The following is a 15,723-nucleotide window of genomic DNA, read 5'->3' as shown; positions in this document are numbered from 1 at the left end:
CCTGAAAACAAGCATGTGGCTAATACAGTGACTTCAGTCAGAAACATCTGATCTGCATGCTTGTTCAGAGACATTTTACATATACAGGTCCTTCTCAAAAAATTAGCATATTGTGATAAAGTTCATTATTTTCTGTAATTTACTGATAAACATTAGACTTTCATATATTTTAGATTCATTACACACAACTGAAGTAGTTCAAGCCTTTTATTGTTTTAATATTGATGATTTTGGTATACAACTCATGAAAACCCAAATTTCCTATCTCAAAAAATTAGCATATCATGAAAAGATTCTCTAAACGAGCTATTAACCTAATCATCTGAATCAACTAATTAACTCTAAACACCTGCAAAAGATTCCTGAGGCTTTTAAAAACTCCCAGCCTGGTTCATTATTTAAAACCGCAATCATGGGTAAGACTGCCGACCTGACTGCTGTCCAGAAGGCCATCATTGACACCCTCAAGCAAGAGGGTAAGACACAGAAATACATTTCTGAACGAATAGGCTGTTCCCAGAGTGCTGTATCAAGGCACCTCAGTGGGAAGTCTGTGTGTCAAAAACCTGAGCAGTTTTTGCCTTTTTCATGATTGCTAACTCAGTAAAGGACCAGCCCTTAAAGCATTGCTATCATATAAATCCGGCATAGTGGGGTCTGAACCCTCTATAACAGTAATTATAGATTGACGGTATACCTTAAAATTAATCAGAGCACTCAGTGTATGATTTTATATAAAAAATTGTATTTGCTTATCATACAGCATATATACAAAATATGAACAGTTCCAAGTAGTGTTTCCTTCTAACAGTATTCCATCTCATCAAGGCTTTATAGCCAAACGATCATCAATCTTCTACGTACATTCAAAAAAGAATATAACAGTTGTGTTATGTAGAATAAGATCAAAAGTAGTCTCATCTGTATCAATAGCTGTGTATCTAGTAGCTGTGTAAAACTTGTAGTAATCACTATTTCATTGTGAGGAAATTGAATTATTGGTGGAGGTGCCAACTATACCCTGTAAATCACATGTATGGGAAGGGGGTGGAAATCTCTGCAGACTTTAAAAACGGAGACAGGAAAAAGCCTTAATCAAGTTTCCACCTGGAGTTGAAAGTTGAAAGCCTCACTTCACAATCTTTTGATGTATAGACTTTTACCTGGAAATGGAATATGTCGGATATTTAATTAAAAACTAGTTCCTCCCCTCCCCAAGGAAGTTGCAGCCTCCAGGCGTATCTCACAGTATAAAATAGCAGCTAGGATAACCACAACTTGTAGTTCTTGGAGGTAGCTCACACGGCTAGAACTAACCTGGTTCCTGACCAGAAGTGCGTACTCCCGCAGCAACGCCAGATCAATACGCTGTTACGTTTATTTCCCCGTTTATTTTGGTAAGCAAAATCACTTTGTGTGTATTTTTGTACTTTTATCTTTGTAACTTTTTACTTTGTTTTTGTAATCTTTTGTATATATTCTGTTCTGCATTGTTCCACCTTTTTCCCTGGAATATTAAATTATTATTTAATAAGCTTGACTTCTGCCGTACTAAACTAACACTTATAGCCTAGAAGAGATTGAAGTGTGTATAAGTCCGTGCCTGATTGTATGATTGGGCGACACTACCATATGAAATTGTAATTGCATTGTGTGTGGGGGTGTTTGTCATACGTTGGCCTAAAGCGCGCAGCTGACCCAACGTACGAAAAACGCCAGTGCGAGTAGCGACAGCAGAGTGGCTAACAGTATCGATCGGAACGACTGTTAGTGGTTTTTTGCTTCACTACCGTGTAAGATTGCAACTGTGTGTGTGTGTGTGTGGGTACGTGGCGTTCCCGTATTCGGCCTAAGCGCAAAGCTGACCCGAATACGAAAACGTGGAGTGCGCGCTGAGGACTCGACAGCAGAATGGAAGTGTCTAGCGAACAGCTAGTGGTGGCAGTGATAGGTGTTCCGAGGGGTCCCAGCCTTGTTTTAGCTCGAATAAGGCTGCTCCCCGCTTGATCTGGTCAAACCCGCAGTCGGGAACCGTATACGCAGGCGTGCCGCGGGCCGGTTCCTGACATAATTGGCTGGCAGTGGTGGGATCGTTTAGTACATTAGTACGCAGTTTAGCTCGCTATTCTGAGTACTAAAGGCTGGAAGCTTGCTAGAAGCCACTAGCCTACAGAAGTCTACTCAGTGCAGAATCTATATACGTTTTTTTTTGTTCAAAGATACACACTTGGTATTTTGCTTTCCCTTCCCCCCTTTTTTCTTTTTTTTTTTTGCAACACGATGGCTCAGAAAGCATCCAGCTATGCAAGGCAAAACAAAGAGATACTACTCAACCTGTGTGAGCACAAAGGCATCGAGACGGTGAGTGGCCAGACTAAGGAGCAGTTAGTTCGTGCCCTCGAGGAGTATGATGAGGCAGAGCAAGCCCGTGCTTCAACGTCAGCGGATGCAGCTCACAACACGCCAGAGGAGGAATCGCTCCTGCCACAGAATGCGAGGGGAGACGATGTCCTGGACGATCCACCATGCAGGGAGCTGCCATCTCTGGAAGCTGATCTACAGCTACTGAACTCGGCTGATCCTGAACTGCGCCTAAAGCTGATCCTACTGCACCGACAGGCAGAGGAGGGAAGAGCTGAACGGCGACGCCAGGCCGAGAGTGAAAGACTCCAGGCCGAGAGGGACAGACTCCGGGCAGAGGAGGGAAGAGCTGAACGGCAACACCAGCTGGAGCTGGCTAAACTTCAGCAGCAGAACCGGTCTGCTGGACCCGCAGAACGCGAAGGTGAGCGAGTCCACAGAATCCCCCTGGATAAGTTCCCCGCTATGGACAAGGACTCTGACATAGACACTTTCCTACAGGGGTTTGAAAGGACTTGTCGGCAGTATGGGGTGCCCCGTGAGCAGTGGGCAAGATACCTCACACCAGGGCTGAGAGGCAAGGCCCTGGAGGCGTTTGTGAGTCTCCCCCAGGAGGAAGAAACAGACTTTGAGGCAATTAAGAAAGCCATCATTGCGCGATACCACCTCACGCCAGAGGTGTATCGAAAACGTTTCAGGACAGTGCAGCGAGGTCCTAATGACAGCTACCTGGATCATGCTTGCAACCTGCGCACTGCCTTCCAGCAGTGGTTAAAAGGACTGTCAGTCAAAACCTTGGATGCCCTGCAGGAGCTGATGATAAAAGACCAGTTCCTACACACCTGTCCTGTTGAGATCCGGCTGTTTGTGCTGGATCGAGAACAGTGGATGAGGCTGCGGAAATGGCCGATTCCTACACCGCCCATAGAGCACCCGAGTCCCGGAGGACTACTACGCCCAGCTGGAGGGGAGAACAGATTGCTAAACCTGTGTCACCCAGCACCCAGAGGAGGCAAGCACCGCTGTCTCCTGGATTCAAGCAACTAAACCCTGACACTCGGAAATGCTTTGTATGTGACAGGGTGGGTCATATCAGCACGACTTGCCCAGAGAGGAAGAGGGAGGCCCCAAAATCCAGTGAGGCCTCAAACCCCCGTGAAGTCCCAACTGCTCTGTGTGCTACCAGGAATGCCACTGGCTATGCAGAGAATCTGCAGCTTGTCACGGTTGGGGGTACAGTTGCCACTGGGCTGAGAGACACTGGAGCCGAAGTGACTCTCATACATCCCCAGCTTGTGAACCCGGAGCAGTACATACCTGGGAAAAGGATTGCTGTCAGAGGAATCGGGGGTGTCGCCCCAGCCATACCCACCGCCTTGGTCCACCTGGATTGGGGGGCCGGCAGCGGATTGAAAGAAGTTGGGGTAACTGACAAAATCCCCACCAACGTTTTGCTGGGTACTGACCTGGGACGGTTAGTAGCCCGGTATGAGCCTAATCCCACCCCCGTGGAGCCCGCCTCCCCAGCAGAAGTTCAGGACTCTTGCCAGGTACTGTTCGATAACTCTGTGCAAGGAGGGGGGGTGCTGGTGGGCCTCCCGGGGCTACGGACTGTATACTAGGAGCCAGCCCTAGTGAGTCTCCAGTGCCTAGGCCCGGAGTGGGACCTGTTGATACAGAGAATGCAGAAACTGATGATGTCATTTATGACGCACGGACTATCAAGGCGATCGATGCAGGAACTGTTGATGATACTTGTTAAGTGCTGAGTAGCAATGTGTGTAATGATACCAATAATGTGGATGTTTTATGTGATGTTCTAAATGTCAATATGTATAAGACAGATAATGTTGATATCATATGTGTTGTGCTACATAATGATGCTTGTCCTGTGGACACTCCGTCGGCTGCAAGAGTAACCAGCAGTGGTCGCTGGGCTGCAGCAAGTGGACTATCCACTGAAGGGGCAGATGGCACCAGGCCAGATCTTTCCCCTTCAGCTGGTTTCAAGACCAAAGGTGATGTGGTTTATGATATGTGTAAGGTGGGCGCTCCCTCAGCTGCCGTGGTAACCCGCAGCGCTAGCGAGTCTACAGCAGAGGGACTGTCCACTGAAGTGACAAATGTTGCTGGGTCAGCAACATCCACTTCGGAACCTGGCCCGGAGGGCCCAGGAGCCTCTCCGTCTGCAGCCTTCCTGGAATGTGTGACAAGCAGCACTGAGCTCTCTGGGGCTGTTCGATTTGACAGCAGCCTGGAAGAGCTCAGGAGGCTAGCCAGCAGGTCTCCAGCTGGGAGGGGCGGGCTGAGAGGGTTCTGGGAAGTTATTCCCTCGGAGCTGTCCGAAGGGGAAGAGGCAGACCAGCAGATAATCGTTCCCCAAAGGGACCGAGAGATAGCTCCTGCCACTATAGAGAAAGTGCGTGTAGCGACGGTTGGAACCCTTCCCCAGCTGCAGCACTGTCTCTATGGTCGCGAATTCATGGTTGGCTCTGACTCACATTCCCCTGGTTGGTTACGCCAGGTTGCCAGGGGCAACGACACATTGCAGCAACCGGACCTAGCTTTCCAGTCCTGTAGCTTGGAGCTAAGGAGTTACCCCCCCCCAGGCCCGGCCGTCAGTGTCGGCTTTGGCAGTACGATTCGTTAGAATCATCTGCCGGCGCCATCTGGAAGAGGGGGCGTGTCAGGAATATATTGGGGTGCTGATGCTGTTAAGGATAATACAGTAATATATTTTCATTTTCCCATTTTTATATCTGCTGTGGTTTGTCAAAGGTGTAGATATGCAGGCTAGATTCATGGGCTGTTCATGTATTTGTGTGGGTGCGTCACTAGACCTACATTTGCATCTAAAGAGGACTTCAGTGAATAGAGCTTGGGTAATCAGACAATGGCAGAAGTGAAGTGTTGAAGTCCTTGACACTTGAAACATTGACACTTCTGTTGAGGAAGTGAAGAACTCTAGACTAAGTCAGGAAGAGTCGCTGCACCAAAAGTTGACATGTGTGTTAAACACTATTTCATTGTGAGGAAATTTAATTATTGGTGGAGGTGCCAACTATACCCTGTAAATCACATGTATGGGAAGGGGGTGGAAATCTCTGCAGACTTTAAAAATGGAGACAGGAAAAAGCCTTAATCAAGTTTCCACCTGGAGTTGAAAGCCTCACTTCACAATCTTTTTATGTATAGACTTTTACCTGGAAATGGAATATGTCGGAGATTTAATTAAAAACTAGTTCCTCCCCTCCCCAAGGAAGTTGCAGCCTCCAGGCGTATCTCACAGTATAAAATAGCAGCTAGGATAACCACAACTTGTAGTTCTTGGAGGTAGCTCACACGGCTAGAACTAACATGGTTCCTGACCAGAAGTGCGTACTCCCGCAGCAACGCCAGATCGATACGCTGGTACGTTTATTTCCCCGTTTATTTTGGTAAGCAAAATCGCTTTGTGTGTATTTTTGTACTTTTATCTTTGTAACTTTTTACTTTGTTTTTGTAATCTTTTGTATATATTCTGTTCTGCATTGTTCCAACTTTTTCCCTGGAATATTAAATTATTATTTAATAAGCTTGACTTCTGCCGTACTAAACTAACACTCATAGCCTAGAAGAGATTGAAGTGTGTATAAGTCCGTTCCTGATTGTATGATTGGGCGACACTACCATATGAAATTGTAATTGCATTGTGTGTGGGGGCGTTTGTCATACGTTGGACTAAAGCGTGCAGCTGACCCAACGTACGAAAAACGCCAGTGCGAGTAGCGACAGCAGAGTGGCTAACAGTATCGATCGGAACGACTGTTAGTGGTTTTTTGCTTCACTACCGTGTAAGATTGCAACTGTGTGTGTGTGTGTGGGTGCGTGGCATTCCCGTATTCGGCCTAAGCGCAAAGCTGACCCGAATACGAAAACGTGGAGTGCGCACTGAGGACTCGACAGCAGAGTGGAAGTGTCTAGCGAACAGCTAGTGGTGGCAGTGAGAGGTGTTCTGAGGGGTCCCAGCCTTGTTTTAGCTCGAATAAGGCTGCTCCCCTCTTGATCTGGTCAAACTTGCAGTCGGGAACCGTATACGCAGGCGTGCCGCGGGCCGGTTCCTGACAATCATCATAAACATGCAACATCTATTATTATCAGGGAAAAAATAACAAATGAGCTTTACTTTGCGCTACGCTGCGTAATATGTTGGCACTTTATGAATACAATAAATAAATTTACTCACCTGGGGCTTTCTCCAGCCCCTTGCAGCTGACTATCCCACTCTGTCACCTCCACTCCCCGCCGCTGTCCTGGTCTCCACGCACAGTATTCAGGCTGACCCCGAGGTCGTCCTTACTGCGGCTGCGAGCCTGCGAACAACGTGACCATGATTGACAGCGGCGCTTCGCACAGCCGCAGTAAGAATGACCTTGGGGTCACCTGAATACAGTGTGCGGAGACCAGGACAGCGGAAGGGAGCAGAGGTGACAGCGTGGGACAGTTGGCTGCAAGGGGCTGGAGAAAGCCCCAGGTGAGTAAAGCTCATTTGTTATTTTTTCCATGATAACTCCTTTAAGGGGGCCACTAATGGTCCAATTTCTAGCGAAAAATCGTTTGAGCGATCAGAAATTCTGATCGGATTGGATGTAAATAATCTCCATTGATGGGTGCAATGAATTACATACGATTATAAAATCAGTAGTCCGATTGGATTTTCGTCAAACCAAAATTTGAATTATCTTTTTGGTTGTGGTAGATAGGAAGTAAAGATTGGTTAGTTGATGGTGTAGTGAACGATTTCACTTCCGATCAGAATTTCTGATCGCTTCAATTATTTTTTCGGTAGAAATTGGATCATTAGTGGCCACCTTTACACAGATGGACCCAGATTGCACTCACGATTGAGACTGCCAGGTCCCATCGCATCCAACTTCCTGATCCAGAACACCTCAAGTCTTAACAATTTAACCCTGTTTTTGAGGATTTTGAAAGTAGGCTCACAAGGGATTGGTTGGCAACAGTGTGTCCCGGTACTTTTGATTGGCTCCCTAGTGGAGCCACCACTATATAAGGCTGCTGTGAATGTTTGTATTCAGAAGGCTTGTGAACTTGAAAAAGAGAGGAGGCTCCTCTCGAAACGTCGTCACTGCTTGCCCCATGTTGTATCCTGCTATGCTTTAAATAAAAGAGCTTAATACAAACTTGAAGATAGCACCAGGTTCCTTCTCTTCGCATTATTATTATTATTCATTTTACTTATAAAATGCTTACATATTACACGGTGCTGGACAATAAATACATACAATGATACAAAGGAAAACAGATGTAACAAGGCTATACAACATAGGACAAAGCTATAGAACGCAAACAGGGTACAAAAGACCTGATCATGCAATTTTGGGCTGGTTAGGTTGACCCAGTAATACGTAGGTGTGATGGTGTCAGACCTGCTGGCTCCGCCCTAAGTGTTTCAACGTCACCTTCGGACTCATCAGGGGCTACGGAGCCAGCAGCCTGACAGGTTCCTTATACCCAACTAATTTGCATATGCCGCCACCTGCCTTGTAGCCCCTGATTGAGTTGACAATGACACGTGTAGGACAGAGCCCACTGGTCAGGAGCGATAAACCTTGAGCTGTAAAGCTGCCCACTAACGGTCCAATTTGTAGCGAAAAATCGTTCGAGCGATCAGAAATTCTGATCGGATTGGTTGTAAATAATCTCAGTTGATGGGCACAATCGATAATGAACGATTATAAAAACAATCGTCCGATTGAATTTTTGTCGAACCAAAATTTGGATTTTCTTGTTTATCGTGATATATAGGAAGCAATGATTGGTTAGCTGATGGTGTAGTTAACGATTTTTCGTCCGATCAGAATTTCTGATCGCTCGAACGATTTTTCGCTAGAAATCGGACCGTTAGTGGCCACCTTGAGGAGGACAAGCGGGTAGACAGCAGCTTAAATTTATTGATGAGCTTCTGAAAACGCGAGTGTGCGTAAGTGCAATATATGCGTGCAGCAGTGTCATTGTCTTTTAATAGTGTAACACAATGGAATTTTATTGTTCTTATATTTTAAGAGATTAAAACCGGAATACTTTGCAGTAAGACCTGATTCTTCAGAACTTCAGTATCTAAATCCTAAGTGCAACATCCAGCTATTGACACACCGTGGTCAGAATCTGGTTGATGCAAGGCTGAAGCACAGCAGACTATATAACATACTAAATTTCGACTGAATTATCTGCAGTAAACCCAATTTAAGAGGACATAAGTACAATTTAGGGTGGCATAACTAACTAATGATAATCAAGTAGGAAAATGAAATCTGTGGTCCTTGCTGTTAATGGTACTAACTGCTTACAGTTCATCTTGTGCTGACACAGTTGGTTAGGATGGAACTCCAGCAACAATAGAACTTAGCTTGTCAGTGGAAGGGGCACACAGCCTTGACATCATCACGTCTCTCCCATTCCAGTCACACAAGACAAGAGCTGGCTGAGAGAGAAGCAGGGGGAAGTGACAGACAGCCTGGAGCAAGAGGCAGGCTTGGGAAGCAGAGTCATGTGATGTGCATCACGTGTTCTGTGAGATGGAGGAGGGGGATGTAGGGGAGGTAGGCCCTACATTAAGTCCTAGGTAGAGGAGAGGTGCTTCTGCACGGAGGTAAGGTGCAAAACATGTCTGTTTATATGCGTACATGGCTGTCTGGGGGCATCCCTAGCGCGATCACAGTGTCCTGTCTGCACTACAAGCAAAGCAACCAGTGTATCATCCGCTCACTGCGGCTGCCTGACAGCAGTGTATAATGGTAGCATTGCTGTCTAGCCGTGCATTTGTGTGTGCGTGTATTCCTGCAGTTATCAGAGCTGCTTCCCCCCCCCCCATCATCACTGCCGCCTAATGGAGCGCGTTGCGCCAGTCTACGGGAAGGTGTTGCTCGTGAATCAGGGCGACCATACTACAGCTATGTGTAGTCTATCTGTCATCATCTACCTCCCTCCCCGTGTAGTGCGGTGATTGTCGCTATGTGTCACGCATCTTGCGGGCGGTTTTCTTGCAAACACTGGTGTGCTGTACCTAGCCCCACTTGTTTATGTGTACCGACTATTTATGGCGAACAGTGGTAGGAGCCCTTGGCTGGAGAATCCATTGCATGATGCCCGGTTGAGGCTTCCATTACCTCCAGTGACCTAGTGTAGCCCATTGATACCGAACCGTTTCTTCTATTGCATTATGCAATGCTGGTTCAATTCATTTTCAATCTATGTGGCCAGTAATAAAGGGTTCGCAGGGCTTGGTCCTCCGTTATGTGTACATTTGTGATAGAAATATCTATGTGGAATTCAGCGAGCTATACGATTCCCCCACTGTTTATTGGGTAGTGTTATTTCTATTAGTCACAACGTTTATGATTTAGCCTTATTTGCAATTTTATCCAAAGTTTAATTTTTTTATTTTTTTTTTACTAAGACTTGTATTCCTATTAATGAATTAAAGTAAATATTTAGAGCTGAGTACAATAATATAGACATATTCACACAGGTATGATTGTAACTATATTCAATGTGGATTCTTTCTGAAACTAGATTGCATTGTTGTGTTGCTGCTGTAAATATAATCCCTTCACTGGAAAAATAAATTTCTTACAACATATCCACAGTTCTTACAAGATTTAAAGAACTGTTGAGTCTCTTGACTTCCATAAACCTACAAAATATACAGATTTAAAAGAGAGCTTTTCAGATGGATTTCGAATATGGGTACAGCTGGTTTGGTGGTTTCAGCCGGTTTGGCAATTACAATAGAACGTTGTAGAAAGTTAACTGTACTGTATCAGACCTATCTATAGGTTTATGCTTGCAATGCATGCCTGAGTTGAAGCACAGGTACAAAATCAGATTCTTACCTTAAAGTGTATCAGAGATAGCGATCCCCCAATAAAATATAAATACCTGGGACTTCTTCCGGCCTAATCGCTCCCACAGTGTCCTCTTCTCCCTCTCAATTTTACTGGTACTGGCCTCAAAATCCGTCAGTCGGCACATGCGCAGTCCGGCCAGGCGCGCTCCCCTGTCATGCTCCCATCGCTGGGAGCATTCTGCTCCTGTGCAGAACACTCCAGGCGACGTGAACGTGGTGGGAGCGTTCTTGCAGCCGTACCACGCATGCGCAGTTGACCCCGGACCGGAGGACTTTCTGGAGCCAATTGTGGGCGCACGGAGGGAAACACGAGGACGCTGTGGAAGCGATCAGGCCAGAGGGGGCTGGAGGAAGCCCCATGTATGTATATTTTATTGGGGAATATTCTTCTCAGGGTCACTTTAAGAGAAGGAAGCCTCAGGATCCTGTTGAGGCTTCCCTCGCTATTCCTTGGTCCCACGTTGCTGAGCTCTTCCTGGTTTAAAGAGAATCTGTACTCTAATATTCTTACAATAAAAAGCATACCATTCTATTCATTATTTTCTCCTGTGCCCCTCTGTGCTGTTTCTGCCACTCTCTGCTGCAATCCTGGCTTGTAATTAACAGTTTTAGGCAGTGTTTACAAACAAACTAACCAGCTTCTAATAGGCTCAGCTAAGCATAGAGTGTGAGTCATTCAGAGTATGCAGGGGGCCTGCAGAGGGTGTGTATCGCTTCTACCAATCACAAGCAGCCCTGCACATTCCACACAATCAAGCTTTAGCCCGACAAACAGGACAGAGGAAAGATACATTGATTTATTACAGAGACAGTGCAGTTAGGAAAGACTGCAGTAAGCCAGAGCAGATTAGAACAGGCATAGGAACTTATAGGATAGAAGAACTAAGGCTGAAAAATTTGTTACAGAGTCTCTTTAAGTGCGTGCAAATAGCTGACTGAGCCCATATGCACAGTAGCACGGAGCCACAGGCTCCGTGCTTGCCCGGTCATAGCACGCACATTTCAACTTTGCTCTAAAACATTATTTACAGTTTATTATATGCAACCAGCATTTTTTTTTTTACTAGACCAGCATTGGAAGGGTTACACAGGGCTTTAAAGTTCCTGGAGATTTCTGCAGACGCATCCGAAGCTGAAATAGATACATTTTGTTTACATAAATGTATCTAATTGTTGAATGTGACTCATCTCTCTGACTGAGAAGGAGCTTGGAGGACAGCCAAAGAGTGTGTAACATTTATCAATAGATACATATAACTAAATAGAATGTAACAATCTGAACTTCTGCATATCTCTCCAGGGAACTTTAAACCTCTGTGTTTAACCCTTCCAATGCTGGTCTAGTAAAAAAAAAAATGCTTTTTGCATATAATATGTTGTAAATAATATTTGAGAGCAAAGTTGAAATGCAGGGTTATATTCCGCTTTAAACCAGGAAGAGGAGCTGCGCAGACCCAATGTGAAGGCGGGCTGCGCTCAGCAACGGGGGGGGCAGGCATGTTACAACCAAGGGAAGCCTCATTAGGATCCTGAGGCTTCCCTCTCTAAACAGTAATTAGGATATTTTAAACCTGAGCTTCGGCTTGGGTTTGATTTAAAGAGAAACTCCAACCAAGAATTGAACTTTATCCCAATCAGTAGCTGATACCCCCTTTTACATGAGAAAAAGAATGATTTTCACAAACAGACCATCAGGGGGCGCTGTGTGACTGATTTTGTGCTGAAACCACTCCGACTAGAGGCTCTGAATATGCGATACTCCTGGCAAACTGCCACAATGTAACAATGTTCACAGACAGGAAATGGCTGTTTAGAGCTGTCTAACAGCCAGAATAGCTAGAAACAGCTACATAACCTGCCCACAGTAACAATGTCACCATGTAATACATGTCAGAATGTGAATCTGGGAGAGGAAAGATTTTACAATGAGCAAACACTGACTAAATCATTTATACATAATTGTGGTAAAAATTAAGCACTTTTTTATTACATTATTTTCAGTGGAGTTCCTCTTTAAAGCAAACCTGAGTTGGTTAAAAAACAAAACCCAAATACTGTACTTAACTCAGTAGAGGGAGGCCTCAGGATAGTATAGAGAATTTCCATCTCTTCCCCAATGACACCACTGTTGCTGTGCACACATCCTCTGAACAAGTCCAGATACGTTCTTGTTGCCGTTAATCCCACTGTGTATGAGCACGGCAGTACTGTACCTGCACGAGTATAGTCGCGTCTGGGCAGTAAGCAGAAACTGCTCTGTTACGAGTGGATTTGTGCTACTGCGTAGGTGTGGCCATACTCGCACAGACTAAGTACAGCTAAGCTCATGAATGAGCTATATGAACCAAAAGCGGTTCCTGACAGGCGTCGGTGGGGTTGAGGGGGACACCGGGAGCCTCTGGATGATCCAGAAGCTTCCCTCTATTTAAGTATCTAATTTTTTGTTTCTTAGCAGCTCAGGTTTGGTTTAAGGGGCTTTTACAGTCTCTTGCAGGTATTGAAACAATATGCTTGGCTGAAATAATCCAACACTCAAGATCTCTCAATGACACATCAGGCAGAATTGGGGCCATCTTACACACCTTAGCTTCTCGGCAGAGATGGTCCCAGCCATCTAGCCTGTGTACGAGGTTTTAGAGTTTTGAAGGCTGCGTAACCGAAAGCTTATTCTAATTCTTATGGTGGCCACTAATGATCCAATCTTTTTCATCCAATCTTACCAAATCTATGTAGTATCAGGGTAAATAGTGAATGTACTGAATAGATACTTCAGGCAATTACCTTATATTACATAGAAATGGTAAGATTGGACTAAAGAGATTGTATCATTAGTGGCCACCTTTATTCTTTTAAAGAGAACCTGAGGTGGGTTTGAAGAATATTATCTGCATACAGAGGATGGATCTGCCTATACAGCCCAGCCTCTGTTGCTATCCCAAACCCCCCTAAGGTCCCCCTGCACTCTGCAATCCCTCATAAATCACAGCCACGCTACTGACAAACAGCTTGTCAGAGCTGGCTGTGTTTATCTCTATAGTGTCAGTCTGCTGCTCTCCTCGCCTCCTGCAGAACTCCGGTCCCCGCCTGCATCCCTTCCCTCCCTGCTGATTGGAGGGAAGGGACAGGGGCAGGGACCGGAGCTATGCAGGAGGCGGGGGAGCAGCTGAGACTGACACTACAGATGTAAACACAGCCTCACAGCACGGCTGTGATTTATGAGGGATTGCAGAGTGCAGGGGGGGACCTTAGTGGGGTTTGGGATAGCAACAGAGGCTGGGCTGTATAGGCAGATCCAGCCTCACTATGCAGATCACATTGTTCAAACCCAGCTCGGGTTCTCTTTAAGTTAGCCAAAAAATGGTATCCTCCTGATTCAAAAACTTTGTTGATGGCTTTTACTTTCAAAGCTTTTATTAATGGCTACCAGGGCTGTGAAGTCGAGGAGTCGGGGCAATTTTTGGGTACCTGAAGTTGGAGGCAGGAGAAAATGCACCGACTCCTAATGAATTTAAACTGTAATTAAAATAGAAAATGATAAAATGTTCTATTTCTCAAATAAGTCATCATAAATAATTTATGTATACAGTAATAGCTGTGCTTAGTCTACAAAAATTTTTAAAGTCAGATATACAGCCAACGATTTATACAGGAAAATCATGACAACTAACAAGGTTGCCCAAACTTTCGCATCCCACTGTATATATACTAAATAACATCTAAATAGCATCTATGCTGTAAGAAAAAAGCCTGATTTGTAGCTGTGTCACTAATATCACTAATAGAGATGATCAATGAGATGGAGATAATTCCGCATTGATGCTGATTTATGCAAATGTATGCACTCCCTTTGCTCGTGAAATCAAATAATTTGATATGTTGTTAAAATTTGGTTTGGTGACTACGAATTAAAGGGTACCTGAGACGGATGAAAAGAAAAGTTTTATACATACCTGGGGCTTCCTCCAGCCCCCTTAAGGCTAATCCGGTCGCTGTCCTCTTCCGCCACCTGGTCTTCTGCAATGAGTCCCGGTAATTCAGCCAGTCAGCGCAGTCCAGCCGTGTGCCGCTTCCACAGCCAGGAACATTCAATACAATAGTGCTGCACAGGTGTAGTGCGCTCCCAGCAGTGGAGTGTGTGCATGCGCACTATGCCAGACTGGCTCATGTACCTGGACCTATAGCAGAAGATCCAGGTGGCGGAGGAAGACAGTGAGGGACTGATTAGCCTGAAGGGGGCTGGAGGAAGCCCTATGTATGCATAAAACTTTAATTTCATCTGTCTCAGGTTTACTTTGTTACATAGTACTATACTCCAAATATGCACTCCCCACAGAGCTGCAGGGAATCCACTGAGAATGTTGTGCACATTGAACACAGAGGTGTTGTCTATCACCCATAAACCTGGTTCAGATTGTACACGAAGAATGTGTAATAGAGGAAGAATAGCCTCATTCTCCTGCAGAGTACCTACACATCACTCTTACATCTACCCACAGTCACATGGCCTAGGGCCTGATAGATGTTCTTTTTTTTCCTGTCTTCTACAAGTACTCTTACCAAGGACTAGTTTTAGGCCTGGAACTCACCACAAAACGCTATCGCTAATCTCAATCGCTAGCGTTTTGTATGAGTGGTTTGCAAGCGATTTCATGAGTGTTTTCAGTAGCGATTTTAAAGTGTAATCAATTTGCCAGCAGTTGTGTAGCGATTAGCGGTTTTAATTCTGATTGGTCCTTTCAATTAATTTAAATTTTTGTTACGGTGTGCAGTAACTTCAAAACTCTAGCAAAATCGCTCTGTGCAGGTTTTGAGCGATTATGCCAGCGTTTATACTTTACATTGCAGAAAGGCTAATGTTAAATGCGAAAAAAGCTGGATGTCCTGTGTTTTGCGATTTGGTAATTGCAATCGATCCAGTGGAATTTAGCCCATCCATTAACATCAGCTGAGCGTTCAGGGAAATCGCTAGCGGTTTGAATTGCTCTCTAAACGGTCAGAAAATCGATCTAGTGGGTTTGAGCCCTTAGTCTATGACTAAAAGTATTAGAGGCAGAAGATCAACCGGATCGCCAGGTAATTGTTTAAAAGGGAATAAATATGGCAGCCTCCATATCTCTCTCATTTCAGTTGTATTTTAAAATTCCTAAGCATTGGCAGTTAAGAGATGCATTTCATGTTACATACTTTCAATCAACAAAATTGTACTATGCAAATTAGAGAAGTCGGGGTTGGTGGATTTTTGTACCGACTCCACAGCCCTGATGGCTACCACTGTAAAGTACTCTACTACTTGTATCAATAGGTGAGCACATTGCCAAGTCATTAAGCTTGGTTTGTTGCTAACACTATTCGTAATATTTCTTAAAGGACAAATGAAGTGCGCCAATCATGGAAAGCTTTATTTATCTGGGACTTCCTCTAGCCCTTAAATTTCTCTCTGATCCCATGCAGTA

At 45.0% G+C, this 15,723-nt stretch overlaps 1 protein-coding gene and 1 long non-coding RNA gene across 2 annotated transcripts in view; one reads left to right on the top strand and one right to left on the bottom strand.

Annotated features, from left to right (window-relative positions):
- Window positions 1-8,870, bottom strand: part of LOC137504003 (uncharacterized) — a 42,505-nt gene extending 33,635 nt beyond the window's left edge. The window contains exon 1 of the long non-coding RNA XR_011019398.1: window positions 8,712-8,870. This is a non-coding gene — a long non-coding RNA (uncharacterized lncRNA). The remainder of the gene's footprint in view (window positions 1-8,711) is intronic.
- Window positions 8,871-8,908: 38 nt separating this feature from the next.
- TULP4 (TUB like protein 4) overlaps window positions 8,909-15,723 on the top strand; it is a 218,142-nt gene continuing 211,327 nt past the window's right edge. The window contains exon 1 of the mRNA XM_068231856.1: window positions 8,909-9,013. The gene's annotated coding sequence lies outside the window, so the exon portion shown is untranslated. The remainder of the gene's footprint in view (window positions 9,014-15,723) is intronic.

Source organism: Hyperolius riggenbachi, chromosome 4, assembly GCF_040937935.1.
Source record: "Hyperolius riggenbachi isolate aHypRig1 chromosome 4, aHypRig1.pri, whole genome shotgun sequence".
Lineage (NCBI taxonomy): Eukaryota > Metazoa > Chordata > Amphibia > Anura > Hyperoliidae > Hyperolius > Hyperolius riggenbachi.
The sequence above is the reverse complement of the archived record's forward strand: the minus strand, read 5'-3'. Positions and strand labels throughout refer to the sequence as shown.